Below are 7,956 nucleotides of genomic sequence, written 5' to 3'. Positions count from 1 at the left end.
AGATACTGGTAAAAGCTGGCAGTGACAATGGGATTACGCTGAATTTATCTACCCCCAGGGCCCTATTTCAGGAAGCCGGTTTAGAAAACTCAGAGTGAAAAACGATACTCAGGGTTGAGTAACCCCGAACTGTCCAACTCGGAATATTCGGTTTCAGAAAGGCTGATAACAATTAGTTCAATCAACGCGGAGTTGCTTTAACCCCAAGTTAAGCACGCGCACGAGGATACATAAAGCCCTGATTAGTGGAGCACAGATTAAGCGAGTCACCATGGAGACGGAGGGAAAGAAGGCGCGGTCAATGTATTTTACAGCGCTTGAGGCCGAAATTCTGATGGCAGCATATGCCGATAACATGCAAATTTTGCAGAAAAAAAGTAACACAGCCTCAGCTGCCAAAGAAAGGGAGCATGCATGGCAAAACATAGCCAACAGAGTCAATGCGTGAGTGTTAATTTAAACATTGATCTAGGGATTTCCACCCATTTAACACGTTATTTTATTATATTTTATTTTACACATTTTATTTTGTGATGTGATGTGAGCGCAGGTGCAACCCAACAGGCCCCAAACGTTCCTGGCAGCAAGTAAAAATGAAATATAAAAATATAGTCCAAACAGGTAAGGTGTAATTGTATTATGAGCCATAGTGCTTGGTCTGTTTGTCCGATGTAAATCAATTGCAGTTAGAGGCTACATTAATTTCCCCTCTGTAAGCACTTATTGAAATTATCTGAACACATTACAAGTACATATTTGCTTACTCTGTGTGCTCAAATGTGACCCGTTATTAGAGATGGCACGATACCACTTTTTTATGTCCGATACCGATACCGATATCATAAATTTGGATATCTGCCGATACCGATATGAATCCGATATAGTGTTTTTTAATCAACAAAACTGTTTTTTAAATATCTTGCTGCATTTTGTATAAGTTCATACTCAAGTTTAAAACAACAACTACACTAAAGCTATTCTGTTATACCTGTATGCAAAAAAAAATATTTCATAGTTCAGCAATACTGATCAATCTAATAAACTTAAACCTACACCATCCTCCCTATTCTGGTATTTTAAAGAGTACTTAGCGTAAATATTAAGCAACCTAACTAATAGGGTTCCAACTCCCAGCAACAACAAAAATAAAAAAATAAAAAATAGGGAACCACCCCTCACGCTCCACCTCATGATGCTTAATCGACGTAATCAACCTTAATTTGATGCAGTGTGAAAAAAAATGCACAGAAATCAATTATTTTTCAAGAAATATTAAATAGATTCAACATCTTTCTTCAACAAAATTGCAGACTGCACAGATGGTACCTTCCCAAAGGGAAAAAGTACTATAGCTTACTAGGGTATATATATTAGACTTAATAGTTACTATATACAGTAATGGACTTCTATTCATTTTGCATCAAATTAAAACTTTGGGTGTCAGATAATTATTTATTAAAAGCTAGACATTTTAAATGAGAATAAGAAAGAAAAGTATGTCTTTGTGCCCCCTTTTCCCTGTTAATGCCCTATCGGCCCCCCTGGCTAAACTTTGCTAGATCCGCCCCTGCACAGTTACCAGCGTCAGCTACGTAGAAAAAGATCCTGGAGTAGAAAGTAATATTAAATACATTCTAACAATAGCTGATCAAGCTTAAACGTGCTGCTGTTGTTCAGCCGCTGGTTTCCTCTTTCTGGTGCAAAGTGGGCCAAAAACAAACTAGAGAGACGGACTCGCGACAGAAAAGCCGATCAGCTGATCGTTAAGCAGTTTCATGATTGAAGTAGCAGCAGGAGAGGCAGTCGCTCCATATATCGCTTGTTAAGCTTAATGCAGGAATGCTTTACATTCAGAGATGGACTTACACACTTGCTTTACTTCTCTCGGGATAACTTTGTCGGAGATGAAATGCTGGGTTGCTAGCGAAGCTCCACATGCTATCCAGACCACCGACAGGTCCCCATGCCACAGCCGCTCTATCACGTGATGCATACTGCTCTGACATGCTAACGTTCTGAGGTGAGTTAAGGCCTGTTGCAAGTTTTGTGAGGTGCTTTCGTGATATTTAATGGATCGGATTACATTTTTTATTTTTCTCCGATATCCGATCCAGTAATTTAGGTCAGTATCGGACCGATACCGATACGTAATATCGGATCGGTCCATCTCTACCCGTTATAGCCAACAGAAAAAAGCGGAGGCCCGAAAAACAGGTGGGGGTCCTCCACCACCACCACTCACAGAGGCTGAGCAGTTGGCTTCCACATTTGTGATAATGTTGGCAGCATCACATATGATCTTCACAGTGCAGAGAACACAAATTAGCATCCATTACTATAATGAAATAATTTGTTAGTTTGAAATGCTACAGGGAACTATGTACCTCTACATTAATGCTGTGGAAAGACTTCCTGTTCACATAGTCTCCTTCATTTACTGAAGGAGCAATGATTGGAATGTGAGTGCCATCTATACAGATGCCTGGGAACCGTGAGAATAAATGTAAAATTTAAGTAGTAGTTCAAGTATCACCACATCATGAATTAAGTTTTGTTCATCCTGATACCTGCAATTTTGTGGAATCCCTCTTTGATAAATCGTGTGGGTCTATGACCGGGGAACACCACAAACGAGTACAGGAGACGTTTCAGTGCAACTGTAACATTCCTGACTGCCCGACAGACGGTAGCCTTGGAAACGTGTTCAGCGTCACCAATATTATACAGAAAGCTCCCGTTTGCAAAAACGAAGTGCAATACAAATAATATGTACAGAACTGAGAGAATGTCCGCGATGTGTCACATGAGTAATATTAAGCCTGAGGATGTTATTCAAATGAATTATAGATTGTGCTGAAAAACGGTAACATTCACACAGGAAATCATCAGGAAATGATAAAATGTCCAAACGCGCTCTAATCACTCTCTCCTGGCGGAGAGCTCTGCGGAGAATTTGGGCTTCAACATCTACTGGCTCTTCAAGGAAGGGGCACGCCATGTCTGACACTTCCTACAGTCAGGTTTCCGACACAGAGGCGGAGAAAGTCAGGGTTAGTTGAAGTAAACCTGCTAGGGGGCAGGTTAGCTTCACGGAGTGTGTCGTCATAGTAACTCACTCAGAATTAATCTAAACTCGCTTTGTGAAACCGAAAACCCAGAGTTTTCGTTAACTCAGGGTTTACTTACTCAGAGTTTGCACTAAACCGGCTTCCTGAAATAGGGCCCAGTTCTTCAGGTGACACGGTGTTGAAAGCCAAAAGGTGAGAGGGAAATTAAAGGGTATTATCAATGGGACTATTCCACTCCACCCTCATAGTGGTACATCCCATCTGCCTAGTATTGAAAAGTCTTTCAAGATTCAAGATCTTTATTGTCAATACATGAGTATACACAGTTTACAGTGTACCGAAATGCTGTTTCACCCCAAGCCCCCTATGGTGCATTTATATAAGTATATAAAAGATATATCTCCAAGAGATATAAAACTAGGATTTACAACAAATAATATGCTAAATTTAGGGATAAAAGGGTACTAATTACTAACTATACAATACTATAATGACAACTGTACAAAAAAGTCTTTGATTTATGATTGACCTGGAAATTATATTAATTTATACTAATACTTATACTAATGTTTTTTTTTCCAATAAAAACAATAATAACATTAATAGAATACCTTTTTTTCCCTAAGCTTTATTTTCATTTTTAAATTAGAAACGAACAAAAAAAACAAACAAACACAAAGCAAGAAAGAAAAAAACAAAACAAACAAAAAAACAAAAAACAAAAAACAAACAAACAGAAAACTCACAACTATGGGACAGAGCAAGTATCATCAAATAACCACAGCATGGCAGGCCATTGTGACCACAAAAGCACTCCCAGGTGCACACTCTTGTATCTATGCCTTTCAAGGATAACCTCAAACATCTGTAATAGATTACCTTTGAATGTAACTTGCCATGTTAGCCCTCTACTGCATGACTTTTTAATTTTTGGGGAAAAAAATATTTCTCCCTATTTTGGGGGAGCTTTAGGGTCCCTAATAGCAGAGGTGGGACCAAGTCATTGTTTTGCAAGTCTCAAGTAAGTCTCAAGTCTTTATCCTCAAGTCTCAAGTAATGTCAGGCAAGTCAGAGTCGAGTCTCAAGTCACTGGTGTAAAAGTCCGAGTCAAGTCACAAGTCTGAAACTTTGAATTTCAAGTCCTTTCGAGTCTTTAAAAAAAGAAAAAAGAAAAAATAATGTTGCAGTTATATGCTAAATGTAAATATTAGACCATGTAATTTTAAAATCTGTGTTTTTCTCAACACATGACAAAATAGTGAACTTAGAAAATATACACAAATTGTGAAATTGCACCTCTTTAAAATGCAGCTCAATTAAACCTAGCTCCAAGAATAATTTTCACCGACAGTGCTGAGATAAGCTGCATGTTATTCTTGGATGCGGTTGTAGGACCAGCTTTAAAATCGCATGACAAAAATATCATACACATTAAAAAAAACTGTATCACCAACGTAGCCTGGACAACATTTGCTAGTTAGATGAAGTCAGCTATCTCATCTTAGCATATTTATATGCATATTTATAATTATACGGTTCTTGGAGTGAGTGCATACACTCATGAAGTTTAGTAACTTCCGGTCACTGCAACAAGCCCAGGTACAGTTTACCGACGGATGGGTGCAGGACCTTGAAATGCACCGTGTAGAAAGTAAAGACCATCGTACGTATCATAAGTTTACCAGTCTCACAAATCGTCGTCATAAATACACATTCGTTAACCGTTTATTAATATAACCTTTGAGCTCAACGGTAATTAATTAGTAGTGGAAATAATTTCTGGTAGCATCACAGAAATGTAGCAGTGACAATAATACTGTATGCTGTAATCGTACTGGGCAATTGGTGATACAAAAAACCTGTTTTATCCTGTGAATAAAAGTATATGTTTTTGTCAATGTACCATAATAACAGAAGCGAAACGCAATATTGTGTCAGGACAATTCACTATTTATGCACAATAAATAAAGGAGCATAGCGCGACAATTTCTGTTCAGCGCCAGACTTGCTTGTAACCTATATCACCAATTATGTTATGAAAATGACGTATTAACTACTAAAAAACACTGACCTTCGTGTAAATGCTTGGAGCAGACTAACCTGTGAGCTGGAGTGTTCTGGGACGTTATATTTGGTCTTTGAATGGCTGCGATCCAGGCCATCCTTCGCGTCTTTGTTACTTCGGAAACATGGCTTGAACAATTTCTCTTCAACGACATAATCCGATAACAACCGATCTCTTTACCCGTCGGCTTCCCGTGGCTGTCATGCGACCGGCTATTGCAGTTAATAATACAACGGCTTCTTGACATTTTTGTTTCTTTTTATCGCTGTATAACTGATTTCAATTGAAAGCCTGCGTGCGCTAGTACCGCTTGCCACGAGTTCCCAGAATCCTTTGCGGTTCTACCCGTGAATGACGTCACATTTTCAATCTCTATATATTATGCATGTTAAATTTTATATTTGGGGTAAAATATCAAGTCTTTTCAAGTAAACCGGTTCAAGTCCAATTCAAGTCCCAAGTCATTGGTGTAAAAGTCCAAGTCAAGTCACAAGTCTTAGAACATTTTTTCAAGTCAAGTCTAAAGTCATAAAATTAATGACTCGAGTCTGACTCGAGTCCAAGTCATGTGACTCGAGTCCACACCTCTGCCTAATAGTATATAAATCATAAAATTTGACACCCTGCCCCCCCCCCCCTCCAAACAGATATTGGTTTGTTGCTTCAAGACAACACTGTGCGACAAGGGTAGTCAAACACCAAGTTATTCTATAATAAGTTTTATAAGTACAACAAGGATGAACAAATAAATAAGCAACAAATAAACAATGTAAACATTTCACAGAACAATGAAACACCAGAATACATCCAACATTTGACCCTAACCCCATGCACATGCACGCACACACGTTGTGTTTCCATCACTTTTGGGGACAATTGAATTGAAATTGAATGATTTACCTTGCAATTTGTCCCCATAAAGTAGGCGAGACCTCACAATGTGAGTGTGTAAACAAATTTGTGTCTCCACAACAATAAGTAATACACGACCACACACACACACTAACACACACACAGACACAGTTACTTTACCAACTGACCCCTGAGCTCCTAAGTGTCCGTCAAACCTGATTCAAGGACCCACTCCTCTACTTCACTGTCACTCTATGATAGCTCACTGTCCTCACTTTCTGAGGACAGAAAGTGCACATTCCCTTGGTTTCCTTCCATAAAAGGTTTTTACGTCAATGTCCTGTAATTATGAGTAGATTGCAAAGTAAAACACATTGACTATGATCATATAAATGCACACAAACACATCTCTACACACATATGCTAATGCATTATATTGCCTGAAAAAAATTAGGCTAACTGCACAGTGTTGCCTTGAGGCAACAAATGAAAATTAACAGTTTTACTGTATAAATAATTTTTAAAAAGTAGAACAAACAATCAAATATGTTTCTTAACATATTCATGCACATACAAGTATTTTTATATACATTTATTTCACTATAAACATGTAAAATAGTTATCTTTATCTTGCCTCCTAATGGAGATGCCTCTCATGGAGTGCAGCTTGCAGAAAGGGGTCCTCCCCGCCCCAAAAATAAAGTCACACCACCTTCAACTCATCATTTTATTGGAAAGATATGTGCCTGGTAGCATTATTTGAGAAAAATTTAAAAAAAAAGAAAGTTTTTTTTGTTTGTTTGAAGGGCCAGTGTAAGGCATGAAAATGTGGTTTGTTGCCTCAGGGCAAAACTATGCAGTAGAGGGTTAATATAAGCCACATAAGCTTCGGCGCCTAATAAGCTCATCACTGGACCCACTTCAGTTTGCCTACCAGCCTGGCATTGGAGCGGATGATGCCGTCATTCACCTCCTACATCGTTCCCTCGCTCACCTGGAGACCGCTGGAAGCACTGTGAGAATCATGTTCTTTGATTTCTCCAGTGCCTTCAACACCATTCTTCCCTCGGTTCTAAAGGACAAGCTGGTGAACTCTGGAGTGGACCATCACCTCACTACCTGGATCCTGGACTACCTCACCGACCGACCACAGTATGTGAGGACTCAGGGCTGTGTGTCGGACAGGGTCGTCTGCAGTACGGGGGCCCCACAGGGAACGGTTCTGGCTCCGTTCCTCTTCACCATCTACACTGCAGACTTCTCCCACAATTCCACCCAGTGCTTCCTGCAGAAGTTCTCTGATGACTCTGCAATAGTCGGCCTCATCACTGATGGGGACGACAAGGAGTACAGAGGTCTGACCCAAGACTTTGTGGACTGGTGCCAGCTGAACTACCTCCAGATCAACGCCAGTAAAACCAAGGAACTGGTGGTAGACTTCCGCAGGCACAAGCATTCTCCACTGCAACCACTGAACATCCAAGGTATGGACATTGAGGCTGTGGACAGCTACAGGTACCTTGGTGTTCATCTGAACAATAGACTGGACTGGACTCATAACTCAGACGCCCTCTACAGGAAAGGGCAGAGCAGGCTGTACCTGCTGCGGAGACTCAGGTCGTTTGGAGTGGAGGGCCCACTCCTGAAGACCTTCTATGACTCTGTTGTGGCTTCTGCTATCTTTTATGGCGTGGTCTGCTGGGGCGGAAGCATCTCTGCTGGGGACAGGAAGAGACTGAACAGGGTGATCCGAAGGGCCAGCTCTGTTCTAGGATGCCCTCTGGACCCAGTGGAGGTGGTGAGTGACAGGAGAACGGCGGCTAAGCTGTCATCCCTGATGGACAACATCTCCCACCCCATGCAGCAGACTGTGACAGCACTGAGCAGCTCCTTCAGTGGGAGACTGCGGCACCCACGGTGTGGGACGGAGAGATTTCGCAGGTCTTTCCTCCCCACTGCTGTCAGACTCCA

Source organism: Astatotilapia calliptera, chromosome 17 (assembly GCF_964374335.1).
Source record: "Astatotilapia calliptera chromosome 17, fAstCal68.1, whole genome shotgun sequence".
Taxonomy (NCBI): domain Eukaryota; kingdom Metazoa; phylum Chordata; class Actinopteri; order Cichliformes; family Cichlidae; genus Astatotilapia; species Astatotilapia calliptera.
Note: the sequence above shows the minus strand (reverse complement) of the source record.